At 34.8% G+C, this 14,183-nt stretch overlaps 1 protein-coding gene across 1 annotated transcript in view; it reads right to left on the bottom strand.

Moving 5' to 3' along the window:
- Positions 1 to 12,395, bottom strand: part of NGR-A11 (neuropeptide receptor A11) — a 78,055-nt gene extending 65,660 nt beyond the window's left edge. Inside the window, exon 1 of the mRNA XM_073091118.1 lies at positions 12,087 to 12,395. The gene's annotated coding sequence lies outside the window, so the exon portion shown is untranslated. The remainder of the gene's footprint in view (positions 1 to 12,086) is intronic.
- Between the last annotated feature and the right edge of the window lie 1,788 nt (positions 12,396 to 14,183).

A 14,183-nucleotide genomic window follows, 5' to 3' on the forward strand; every position in this document is an offset into this window, starting at 1 on the left:
TGGGTTAGTAAATAAATAAAATCTTAATAATAGTATTTTATGTGGACATATTACTTTCCTGTGGACAGTCAAGGTAACAGAAAATATGTCCACAGAAAAGATATACCAACCCAAAGTCAAGATTACTATTTAGTTTACACGGTTACAAAGCTGGTAAACGAGATTTCAAAAACTCTCCCTAAAACGCGTTCTGTCCGTATAATCATAAATATAATAAACGTGTACTTGCCAAAACATACTTGGAACAGAAAAGTATCACTGATCTTTTACAAAATGAAGAGTATATATAAATTTACATTACTGGAATACGACATTTAACGTTCATCTTGTGTAACAGGCGCAGGAGAACGATAGCTGTCGAAGGTTGCCCACGTAAAAAATATTTCTGTTACGGTACGTCTGGTAGGAATTTTAAACGTATTAATTTTTTGGACCACAGAAAAGTTGCAAATACCTGTAACGGTTTGTTTATTCGAAATTGTGGAAGAAAGTCACAAGGACCTTATTGAAATTATCGAATAAAAATTGTCTTAAGAATATTCTACATTGATATTGTGAGTATTTTTAACGATAACTGAATACTAAAATAAAATATGCATGCTTAAATCTACCGACTACGAATCTGAACAGTCCACAGAAGGGGACATAATTATGTATTTTATTTTTTTTCTTTTCTACCATTTAATATTTTTTATGTACGAATCATTTATTTATTACTAAGCAGTTGACATGGTAAAATTAAAATGAAATATGGTTGTGTTTACTTTTATTAATAATGTTATCTTAACATAACACTCAAATGTGTAAGACCCGTCAATACCCACCCGAAACTCACGATCGTGCGGGTCGATTTCTGGATTAAGTATAAATTTTGGATTTTTTTTTCGTATTTTTTGTGGATCCCTTAAACTATATAAAAAGCCGTAATAAACCTTTTGAATCGGAAATTGTGAAAACAAAGGTTGGCAGCTAAGTTTCCGCCTTTTTTTTCAATTGAACATTTCGTATGTTAGCAAATGGTGGCCTTATGTTTGAAATAATGTGTTATCTAACCTGAGGAATTCTGTACAATTTAGTAGCAATAACAGCTGTCTTCACATTAGCGAGTCGTACGAGTCATTACGGAAAATCCGTATAGTGTGAAACGTAAATAACTTTTAAATAAACATTAGTGAAACTAGGAGAGTCTGGGTAGTACTATCACATTATATTGGGTTGGCAGTTAAGTTCCCGCCATTTCCTTAATTTAAATATTCTGAATATTAACAAATGCTTGAGGTCTAATGTTTACGCCACGTCTGTACGCCTACCAAACTGCAACAAACCTTTACAAATTCTAATGTGTGGGTACATTTGACTTGACTTGTATAGCTTTGTAAGCACTTGTGGCTGTTAAAATTGACTGTTTTTAGTAGATCAAAGGCAATTTGCCGCAAACGCTTGCGACGCGTCCACACGTTCGTGCATTTATAGAGGTTAAAAGTTTGCTGCAAGCACCAAGCGTACAGAATTAAATAGTGTGTTATCTAACCTGAAGGATTCCATACGATTTAGTGCCGACAACAGCCGCATTCACATTAGGGATTCATGCGGGTCATTACGGAAAACCCACATAGTGTAAAACGTAGATAACTTTATAAAAGCGTTAGTGGAAGTCTGTACCCTTACCATGAGTTTTTACGTTTTGACAAATATGACTGTTTTGGGATTTGTTTACGTATTGACCCATACGATTTCCAAGTTCTGACACAATCCGCTAGGGGCGCTGATTGGAAGTTGTATGAGCAAATACGTAAACAAATACCAAAACAGTCATATTTGTCAAAACGTAAAAACTCATGGTAAGGGTACTGGTCCGTTCTACACAGTACTTATTACGTTAGCAGCAGTTTCTGCCATTTCAGCTATCAAATATGTGTGTTACAATGTTTTAAATAATACGGTATCTAACCTGAGGTTTTCCGTACGATGTGCCGACAACAGCTGCATTTACATTAGCGAGTCATGCAGGTCATTACAGAAAACCCGTATAATGTAAAATGCATCTTATAAAATAATGTTAGTGGAAATTTGATTGGTTCTATGTTCAATCCAGTATTATTTATGTTAGCAGCTAAGTTCCTGTCGTTTCAACCATAATATATTTGTGGTCCAATGTTGTAAATAACGCGTTATGGAACTTGAGGGATTCCGTACGATTTAGTGCCCACAACAGCTGCATTCACATTAGCGAGTTCGTCGAATCCGTGCGGGTCATTACGGAAAACCCGCAAAGTGTAAAACGTATATAACTTTTAAATAACGTTGGTGGAAGCCTGGTTGGATCTATCCAGTATTTATTACGTTTGCAGCTAAGTTCCCGCCGTTTCAAATGCCATCAAATGTTTGTGGTCTGTTTTAAATAATGTATTATCTAACCTGAGGGATTCTGTACGATTAAGTGCGGGTCATTATGGTAAACGTAAATAACTAACGTTAGTAGCTAGAGAGGTTTTTCAGTATTTGAATACTGATAATGTTTAGGTAGTTGCTTTATGTACTGTGAAGAGTCACCGTGTAAATGACCATTTCGGTCACATTCATGGACCTTAATAGATCTAATCACAAAATATTGTTGAAGAAGATATTTAATACAAAATAGACTACCGAATGCCTAAACGCTTATGTGCAGAAATTATACTTTTTAGAACCATAGATTAGTAAAGATTACTCACTCCTAACAAGAAAATGTACCCAGTTTTGAGAATTGTAATAGTTGCGTAAAAAAGTTTCGCCACGTCTCCGTGCTAAAATGTCCCTAAAATATTTGAAATAATTATTTATTTATTATGTAAATTACGCAGTATTAGTTATTTGCGTAAGTTTTCTCTAAAAATGTTTTTATTTGTCAAGAATTCAAAAAAAGAACTTACTAATAGGCCGTTTGAGGCTTCATTCAATTTCAAGGCGGCGAAGTATCTTTACTAATCTATGTTTAGAACTGCCTTAACAAAAAGTCATTGTGTATAGATTTAATCAATTCTAGGAGATGCTTCTAGAGAAATAGTTGACTGAAATCACAACGGTCAAATTCATAAAATGTCAACACAAAGAGTTCTACCACCTTCAAACTTAATTGCTAATAATAACTTAAAATATAATAATATACATATGTGTTTTATGTGTAGGTATAGCCGAACGTCAATACTAATTTTCCACAAGGCAAGAATACGAATATATACGACAGTTATTTTTTCTTACAATATAAAAAAGTGATATACTCGTATTTATGATTACAATAATGACGAGGTAGTTTTTTCCGTAGACAGCCTGTTTCATTATATTTTTGTTATACAAAATATCAAATAACATGAGATGAGGTGCTGTTACGAAAGATAACGCTTGGAAAACACTCAAATTAAGATAAACGATGTGTAAGACGTGTATTGAGTGTGTGACAGAACAAATAGTAGTAATTAGCTTACAAGTTTCAATGTAGTTACAAGGTTGTCTGCAAGAAAAGTTAGTTGGGTATGAGATATTATGTTTCTATGAGTCTTTAGGGTTCCGTACCCAAAGGGTGATAAACGGAACTCTATTACTAACCCTCCGCTGTCTGAGTGCCACAGGGCTCTATCTCCTGAACCGTAATAGTTAGACACTTGAAATTACAAACTATTTTTCAGAATTTTTCGCTTTATCTATTGAACCGTAATAGCAGATAGTTCAAATTTTCACAACGAATGTATTTCTATGCGTTGTATGTTAAAAAACACTAAAAATAGAAAATAAAATAAAAAAATATGGTACGGAACCTTCCATGAGCCAGTTTCACTCGCGCTTGGCCAACTTTTCGTGACTGCGAGGGTAATGTTTTTCGAGTACATGAATTATGTCTCATTCTTTGGCAAGCTCTACAGCCTAAAAGACTAGTCTAAATTGTGGGAGTGACATATAGTATATTTTTAAACAGTCGGGGTTTTGTCTTTATAATAATACTCATTTACCCGACTGAAACGGAGAGGTAATATTTCGAATGTAGGTATATAAATGTGTCTATTTCTTTCACACGCTCTGTAGCCTTAATGGCTTGTTGGTTGTGAAATATTAGGTATCGTTAGTATATCCTCATTTCAGAAGTATTATATGCTGTATTAAGCAGGCTAGGAGATTACCGAAAGAGTTTGAGTGAGTACCGAGGGAGTTTTAGTGGGTAATAATTCCACGCAACCCAATGACGCTCGGGCAACGGGTACCTTTTGAAGATTTCCCTACATAATCAAAAACCTTTATTTCTCTTCTTCATATTGTACGCGTTAGGGTTTTTCAAACCACAATAACAGTTCCGCGGCGCTCGCGGAGGCGAAAGTAAAACGTCCGTGAGTTCTGAGCCTAAAGACTTTGAACCAACATTGTATCGGAGAGTATACATAAATAATATCGTCTTTTGTATAAAGTTGGATACTGACTTTCATTTGCTTTTCTTAATATAAAATACAAATGAGGTACCAACATTTGACAAGAAATACAACGTTTAGAGACACGAAATCTTTTCAAAAACTTACGAAACGAGGTCAAGAAAACAGCATTAAGAATATTCACTTCAACTCAACGAAGCCTCAATCCTTATTCTGCGCAGCAAGACAACGATAAAAAGGCCATTTCGACAAATACGCTTTACATAAATCTTAAAGGAAATTTAATTTCATTGTAAAGTTCAGTTTATAGACTGTTATTGTTCCTTATGTTTCAATATTGGATGAGTTTATTACCTACGTATTCGGGTTTACTGTTATTGGAATGCGTAATCGTGTGTCTGTAAGATAAGTATTCAAAAGACAGTGATATTCTACTGCCTTAAATCATGTCGCATTCACAGACACGGACACTTTGAGAGTGGTAAAACACTTTGTGGTTCGACTTTAGAGGAACCACACCACACCTATTTCTGACTCATAACAGCAGTGCTAAGCGCTGCAGTCTAAGCAATTGGTTCCTGTTTTTACCTTTTGTATACGATAGCCTAAAAAGCCCCAAAAATATGAAAACATAAAGCTTTATACTTCTACTACGAAAGGTCCAAAATTACTAGTCATAGTACATAGTCATTTTGAACTCACGTCAGGTGCACAAAATCGTCAGTAAAGCTAAAAATAAATCAACAAAAGCTGGATATTACTGACAAAATTGAGCCCCTAACGTACGGCTTAATTAAATAATTATTTAATTGCACGCACATTGCACAGCTTTATAGAGATATAATATCCACGTCGTGTGAGATTTAATTAAAACGCACGTGTTTTTATGTGTCATTCGCGTTGTTTTAAGACTGCTTCAATTCCTTCTCTTACCTGACGGCGTCAGGGAGTTTAATGGGTTTCGGGCGTATGTACAGTCAGCTTCAATAGTAGATAAACAGATAAAGATCAGAATATAATCAGAATATAATAATCAGAAATAGTTATATAGGATTAACGATGTTAATCTATTTTTGAATGTATAGGTGTTAAGTTACTTTTGACACTTTACGATCTTCATCTTATTATGACGGTACGGGTGTTAACATACTTATGAACGCTTGGGTATAGCTATTTTTGAAATCTTCATGTGTTAATATACTATTGAAGCTGACTATACGTATCATTTGTAATTCTCATTCTTTGCATGTTTACAGCCCAAACTACTTGATGGATTCTAGCTTATGAGGTGTCGTTGATATATCTCAATTTTAGGAATCACAAATGTCATCAATCACAAGGTATCAGATGAAAGCTAGTAAAGAGACCATTCCATATTATCTTATATCACATTTATGTTGCAATTTCGACAAAATCACCCAAAAAGGGGAAAATAGACAGAAGAAAAGTACAAAGATCCAAAAAAACGTGTAAAAGTATTAATACTGTTAACAACTTAATGGCAACGCGCTAAGAGGGCTCCGGTTGCGTCCCTTTAGAGATCCTGGAGCCCTCTACGCAGCGCCGAGGACGGCCACCGGGGGGGTTTTAGCGCGGTAAGAATTCCACATAACCCTACGTCGCTCCCACGACACCGGGTACCTTTTGAAGGTTTCCCCCTCGTAAACAAAAAAAAAAGGTAGATATATATACCCAAACCGATTATGGGTTTACGTATGTACACAAAGCGTGTCAGATTGTGTCAGTGCCGTGGCCTAAAAAGCTTAAATTCTCTTATACAATCCGTATATTTATATCTACGGTAACACAGCCGCGCAGATACCGCCGTGCCTATCAAAATATTGTGTAGACAGATATGATAATGTCTGACACATTCAATGTCTGTAGATATGGCCTAATTCGTACTTGACTTTGAAATATTATTCTGATACAGTAGTCTATATATTTATATTTCAACACGAATCCGGATTAGAGAAAAAAGCAAATGGAGTTAGAGCCTTATTGGTTATTCAAAGGGATTACTTAAATGATTCTCTAGGGATTAGGGTGTACCGAAATAATATATTATTCCCATAAAGAGAATACTAAAATCCAATGATGTATTTGGCGCACTAAAGCTTTACAAGTAGTGTAAGTAAATTCAAAGTCTACTAATCCGCACTTGGTCAGACTATGTCTAAAATCTCATTCTGAGACATTTTCTGTGCCCTGCAGTCGACCTACAATAGGTTGATCACGATACTAAATGTTCATCAAGGCCTGTCCAAATTCGTCAAAACGCTTATACAACTAAAATAATATATAAAAATTCAATAAATATAGTTTAGGTTAGTTAACCACGTTAAAATCGCACAAGGAAAATTGTTAATCTTGATTGAGTTGGTTGAGGAGAATGGGATAAAAATATTAATATCGTGTATTGTCATTGGTTCTTGATAATTGTTAAAAAAATTAAATTAATCAGACCGTTCAAAGTGGGTAAAAATCGAGTTCAAAGATTCCGTTACATACATACATAGATACAACCCAAGCTAATAAAAGCGTGGTAAAAAGGCATACGATTATTATATAATATGTGAAGTCGTCCTTATTTTTACATACTTCCAACGAAAAACGATAATGTGTTTTAATCTGCTATTATAGCTTTACGTAACGGTAAAATTATAACGTATGACAAGATAAATAAAACGAGATAATTCGAGGAATATGCGAACGAAATTTTCATGAAATATTTTATGAGCGGAAATTTTCGACAAAGAGATTCAAATTCAAACAACTTTAATACTAGAGCAGAAATAAAAATATACGTATGTATGTCCGTATGCATGTATTTGCTAATGGATAGATTTTTGTAGGTCAATTTACATCGACTGAAACGTATTAAGCACCGATGAAAATATAATTATTTTTGACCGATGACGAAAAAACATTGTCTTGTTTGGTAAAAGATACTCTTTAATACAATACAATACAATATACCAGATATATAATATACCACAAAATTTTTAATACACAAACTATCCAAAAAGCTTTATTTTGCAATAATACATACTCTTAATGTATATGTATATATGTATATGTATTTTGTATCCAGGATAGAAGTGCGTATAACCCCATGGCTTGTGTAGATCAAAAAATTACGATATTAAGCAACATCGGGTGCGATCGGGAGTAAAATTGATCACCGATAGGTCCAAAACATCAGGGGGCACTTCCGTGCTTCGAAAATCTTTAAAAATCGTTGTGGCTCCGGAAAACACATTTTACGAGGACATCGAGGTTTATTAATGCCATACAAACTACGGTGTACCCGAGAGGTCTACCTGATCAGGTATGCCTGAGCAAGTACACCGGACTGTGTGTGAGAGTAGACCTGTGTAGTTTTTTGAACTTGTGCAGGTGACCGGCGCAAGATCAAAAATCAATAACATAGGAAAATAGGCGCAATAACTGTCCGGTAGACCGTATCGTGTATGGCTTACATAAGTTACTATGAAGTAACTAGAAAGGTGGTAGAACCCTTTGTGGTTCGACTCCGGCGGCACCACCGCCACACCTATTTCTACCTAATAACCGCAGTGTTAGGCGCTGCTGTGTTCCGGTTTGAAGGGTGTGGTAAGGGAGACATACTTTTCCGAGGCGTTCCAGCTTAGTCCTCAGGGGTAGCGGCGCATCTGTGGCTGACCTCAGGTAGGTATATTTAATCCTATCTGGGGTTGATTACAGATGTCTATGGGCGGCAGTAGCCACTTACCATCAGGTGGACTGCATGCTCGTCTGCTACTCCTATATTATAAAAAAAAAAAAGAAATGCAGCCCTTTTTATCCGATTGCGCCAGAGGATTATGTTTTTCTAGCATATGCATGTCTCACTCTTTGGCTCACCTTGCAGCTCAAACAGGTTGACGGACTTTAACACCAGTAATTAAATTAGTATTAATTGTGGGAATGCCAAAGCTCGTCTGTATACATTTTTTGACTATCAGTGTTGCGAAGAAAGAATAAAGTGGTGGGGATTTTTTTAATATATCAATACGGATACCCCCATTTTAACTTACCCCCACCACGCCCACGTACATTAATCAATGCAGATTAATGGGGATTAAGTACTGTATGATGAAAAATGATTTTCAATTTTGAACCTTTCGAGCCCGATTTTGAATGCGAAACTCATATCTGGGCTATCAATGCTCTTTATGCAATACACGCCCTATCAAGAACATGTCAAACATTATCTCGGTATCAGATTTGGGCGATGAGAACATGCAGTAGGTGGGTTATCTATGTAAAAGTCAAGTGGGGAACTTTATCATTACTTTTTAGGGTTCCGTATGCAAAGGGTAAAAACGGGACCCTATTATTAAGGGTCCACTGTCTATTAATCTGTCAGTCATGAGTCGCTATCTCGCTCTATATATAGGCTTTATATGAACCGTAATAAATACATACTTAAAATTTTTACAAGGTAAAAAAATAACACATTGAAAATAAATGGGAGTCGCCATAAAAGAAACACCTTTTTTGACGTTTTTCGGTTATCTTTCGAACTGTAATTCGCAATTCAAATTTTCACAATGCATTTACACATCTAGTTCTATGCTAAAATAACAAATTCTGAAAATAAAAAATTTGATGGTACGGACTACGGAACCCTCGTTTACAAGTTCGACTCGCAGTTGGACAATTATCATTACATTTTACTAGCGATATGCCTGCAGCGGGCGAGTATTTATGGTACGACTGGGACAGGGAATATTCTCAACCGAAATGCAAAATATTCGAAGCAATTTTTATACATAAAACGTAAAATATAATACAATTTTTGTGTGTTGGTATGGTTGTGTAATGGAATGGTAATGGAAAATGTTAATGTTATCTCGATCTTGTAACAACTAATCAATATACAGGGCGTTTATTGAGGTCAATGAGAAAAATCGATGGAGGAAAATCGGAAATGGGGAATGGAAGAATTTGGCCTAATGAATCATGGCGTTAATAAGTGATAGCCTAGTAGTTGAAACTCTCTCAATCAGTCTGAGCCTGAGCTTCGAATCCCAGACATGCAACTCTGACTTTTTCACCACCTGCATTTTTTTTTTAAATTAAACATCATTTACTTTAACGCGTCAGGAAAACTTCGTGAGAAAATTGACATACCTGCGAATTCTCTAAAAAAAGTTCTCAAAGGTATGTGAAGTCTTTTAGCAACCATGGTGGATAATGGCCTAAGCCATTCTGGATCTAAGAAGAGACCTAAGTCCAGCAGTAAGACGGATATAGGAGTAGCAGATGAGCAGGCAGTGCATGTGACGGTATGTGGATACTGCCGCCCATGGTCATCTATAATCAATTCTAGATAAGATTAGATTCCTACCTGAGGTCGGCCCTCACACCCGTCAAACCAGAACACATCAATGTTTAACACTGCTCTTATTAGGCAGATAGATGTAGCGGTAGTGCCGACGGAGTCGAATCATAGAGGACTACCACCTACCACCACCTCTACCAACTTCAAAAGCGGCACACAAATATTTTCTTAAAAGTGTGTGTATGTTTTGTGTGTAAGTAACTATTAGAGCTACTGAGAAAAAATATATATAGACACAATAAATGTTCAAAGATAGTTCAAAAGATAAAAAACTGGATAAATATGTTTGGTGTTTAAAAGCCTCGGTTTTGTGAAAAAATACAGTTTAGGTAAAATACTGCACTGAACGAACCAAAGCCATTTCATAACACATTTGTCTACTTATTTATATCTCCAACTTCTACTCTTCTAATAACAATCTTATCAAGAATCTAGTATCGGGTAAACAAAGAAAAATACCTTTAAGTAGAAAATTATCTCTTGTTTATACAATAAGGGAAACCAATGTAAGTAAGAAATGTAGGTTACGTTTCTTCTTTAGGGGTCCGTATCGAAAGTGTATAAAAAGGAAACCTATTACTAAGTCAGTCCGTCTGTCCCTCAATCATAGGGCCCTATTTCCCGAACCATAATAGATAGAAATTAAAATGTTTACTGATTATGTATAATGGTGGCCGCTATAACAACAAATACTAAAAAAGCTGAAAGTAATAAGGGTACTAAAAATAAAAAAAATGAAAATATTGGTGGTACGGGACCCTCCGTGTGGGATTTCGACTCGCACTTGGCCAATTCATTTCATAGGTAACAAATGAGATTGCAGTCTAGTTGGTTTTAAGTGGTCAGTGTGGTCACTGCCGCCCGTGAACATTAATGAACAACTCTATTCAGAACAGGATCGACATGAAGCCCATCACAGATGCGTTGTGAGTCCTAAGTCCTAAGTGGTTATGTCGTATTTGAGTCAGTCGGAATGTACACCGTCTGAAACACAGAACTGCTTCGCGCAAGACATGGGTGTGGCGATTGCGCTCGAAACATTCTGGCTCTACCACCTTTCAAATTATTTAATTTTTCACATTTCCTTATTATTTCAAAATAGTTACACTACTTCGAAATAGTCACATTAGTTACAATGGTCCACTTATTATTGTGTTTGTCTGTATGTCCGTCCAATTCACTCCGAATCTACTGTGCCGATTAAGTTGAAACTTGATTCACATAATATTCCTATTACACAAATACAAGCATGTACGAACGTATGCGTATACGAAATAAATGATATCTAGAATATGAGGGTGTCTGTCTAGAAATAAATTGGGTAATATTTTTATTTATTCACTACATTCAATGTCAACCAAACTAAAATTATTCTTATCAGTCGTAAATTCTACACAAATAAAGTTTATAGCTCATTTGTTTTATGGTTATTCTTTTCACAATTATTTACGGCACGAACTATGAGTATTATATAGTTAATATTGTTTTATAATAGGCAACTAGGCGTAACCGAATTTCGCTGTTAATAAATTATCCATTAAATGTAATGTTTTAAATAACATCCAAAACGATGTTGAATCCTGGAATATTAAGGATTATCTTAAGGTTAGTCGGTCTCAGATTCAAACTGAATTTTAAAGTTAGTAGAACCTTTCGTGGTATGAGTCCAGAGGCGTCACCACCACGCCTTTCTGCCTTATAAAAGCTGAGTTAAGCGCAGCAGTTTTCTGGTTTTGGGGATGTTTAAAAATACATATGCACACATTTAAGGCGTTATAAATCAATCCTCAGGTGTAACAATGTATAAGTGTGAACTCAAATTCTATTTGAGGTTGATTACAGGTTTCCATAGGCGGTAGTGACCACTTAACTCAAGAGTACTGCAGGATTGCTTGCTAGTACAACAATATAAAAAAACTGGATTATTGTAGGAGCTGAAATTCAATGTAACTTTAAATAGATGTATTTGTCAGAATGAATTTAAGTAGCAATTTAATGAGTATCTAAAAAATAAAATGTTAATGTGTTAAAAATTGAAGAGACCTCAAACTTATACGGTTTCAATAAATTAATTGATCTTTTAATTCTAATTAATATTTAGGTATTCTTAATACGGGGTAATTAAATCGAAAAAATCCAATCTAAAATTTAAAAACAATATTTTAATGTAATTAATATGATCCAATATGCCTATCATTTCATTGAAAAATATTAATTGATCGCACATAAAATAATAATAAAGTTAGCACTTAATAAATTAAACGTAATAAAAAGCTATAATAAAAGAAATATTTGACGACACAAATTAATTTACCACTTACCTTTTATTAAGACGACTGGACTCTTAAAGCACTCAGAAGACAGTAAACATACTTCAAAGAAGATTACATTTTTTACAGGAAAAACGTAACATCTCAAAAAGTTAAATTTCATGGATTACATAATTCACTCTCAGAATAAAAAAGTAAAAAAAGTCACTCGAAAACTTTTTACGGATTATTTTTTGTCTGTGACAGAGTTATTTTTCTTTTTTATTCATAAATGGAATACGAGAACAAGTTCACTTCATACAGCCAAGTTGTTCGTATCGTAACTTATCGTGTTGGGATACGACCGTGCGGTTCATGCGACGTTTCTATGAAGACTGAAGCATTCTAGTACAGTGTACGTGCGCTCGCATACAACTTTCATTGGAGTTCCTCCAGACTAAATTACGGACCACGGTACAGATTATTAAAGTTGAATCTTGTTTCTGGTGAAACTTCTCATGCTAATGACTTGGGATATTTACAGGAAAATCAGTTTAACTTTCAACGATACTGCTTGAATGATAAACATGGAAGTTCTTTTACTTGGTAGTTAGTAATTGAATTTTGATACCACTTGGACAGATTCTATCGAAAGTTTTAATTTTTCAATTTATGAGGAAATAATTTCTTTGTGGACTACGGTGTTGTTGATGTGGTTTGAGCGGCATTTTGATGTTACTGAAGTTTACCGAAACTGCATTAATACTTGTATAGAATTTGAACTATACTTGTATTTTACTTGTTTGAAGGTGGTAGAACCCTTTGCGGTTCGACTCCGGCTGTACCACCGCCACACCTATTTCTACCTAATAACAGCAGTGTTAGGCGCTGCTGTGTTCCGGTTTGAAGGGTGTGTTAAGGGAGACAGATTTTTCCGAGGCGTTCCAGCTTAGTCCTCAGGGGTAGCGGCGCATCTGTGGCCGACCTCAGGTAGGAATATCTAATCCTATCTGGGGTTGATTACAGATGTCCATGGACGGCAGTAGCCACTTACCATCAGGTGGACTGCACGGTCGTCTGCTACTCCTTTATTATAATAAAAAAAAATACAAATAGATACGAGAGGGTATATATAGTATTAAGCATTTTTATGAATTTAGCATAAATTAACTTTTTAAACATTTTAAAGAAGTTATACTTCTTCTGGTACGTTAAGGGAAAATTGAAGGTTCGTGAGCACATAGCTACAAAAAAAACAAGAGAGAGTTAGACATTAAATGGAGTATTTTATATATTTAATCAATTTTACACTTTGCAATTTAGATGTAGCTTTTTATATTTAATTTAAAATATGGTTTCATTCTCTTTTTTATATAATTTTAATTATTATAATGTTTTTTGTTATAACAAGTCTTGAAGATATTTCTTATCAGAATAAATGAAAATATATTTTACACTTTCTAGCATCACATTTTATTTTCAAAACTTTTTATAGCATCATTGAATTATTATATTACACAAGTATACTAAAATGACCTAATGGCTACAATGTTTAAGATTTTCGCAATTTACTTAATTTCTAATTTGTTATTTATTATTTTGACCTCCTAATTTAAATCCTGTCTTCTTGACTCTTTGTACGGTGGAAAGGGCTGAAAGACTTTCATATAAAAATAGAAAACGGTAGGAAATAGGTATTATATGCTCAGAAAAAAAAATGTGTAAAATTAAAAGGAACGAGTGAAGTACAGTGAAGACAAGTTAACAAATAAAATTAATAATTTTACAATATGACAGAGTATGAATTTAAAATTGATTTTCAGTAACCGTCGTAGCAGCGACACGTCAACGATTAATTAAAATTCGTAAACACCCACGCATGCTTCACAACTAATTTCGTATATAGTTTAATTTTGTGTGAGATTTGTATTTAATTAAATTGGAGTCTTTTTGTAATGTCAAAATGAGAGATTTTTGCTTAGTATATAAATAAAATAAGCCATCTAAAATTACCATGTGAGGCATGGTTCCCAAAACGCTGGCGGCGTTTCCTTGCTGCGCGGCAAGACTTAATCTCTGTATATTATTTTTTTGTCTGTCTGTCTGTTTGTTCCAGCTAGATCGATTTTGACCCTGCCTTCATTGGCAGCTAGTTGATGTTATAAGGAG

Source organism: Epargyreus clarus, unplaced genomic scaffold (genome assembly GCF_041222505.1).
Source record: "Epargyreus clarus isolate Ecla_fem2 unplaced genomic scaffold, WU_Ecla_fem_2.2 ptg000034l, whole genome shotgun sequence".
Classification (NCBI taxonomy): Eukaryota; Metazoa; Arthropoda; class Insecta; order Lepidoptera; family Hesperiidae; genus Epargyreus; species Epargyreus clarus.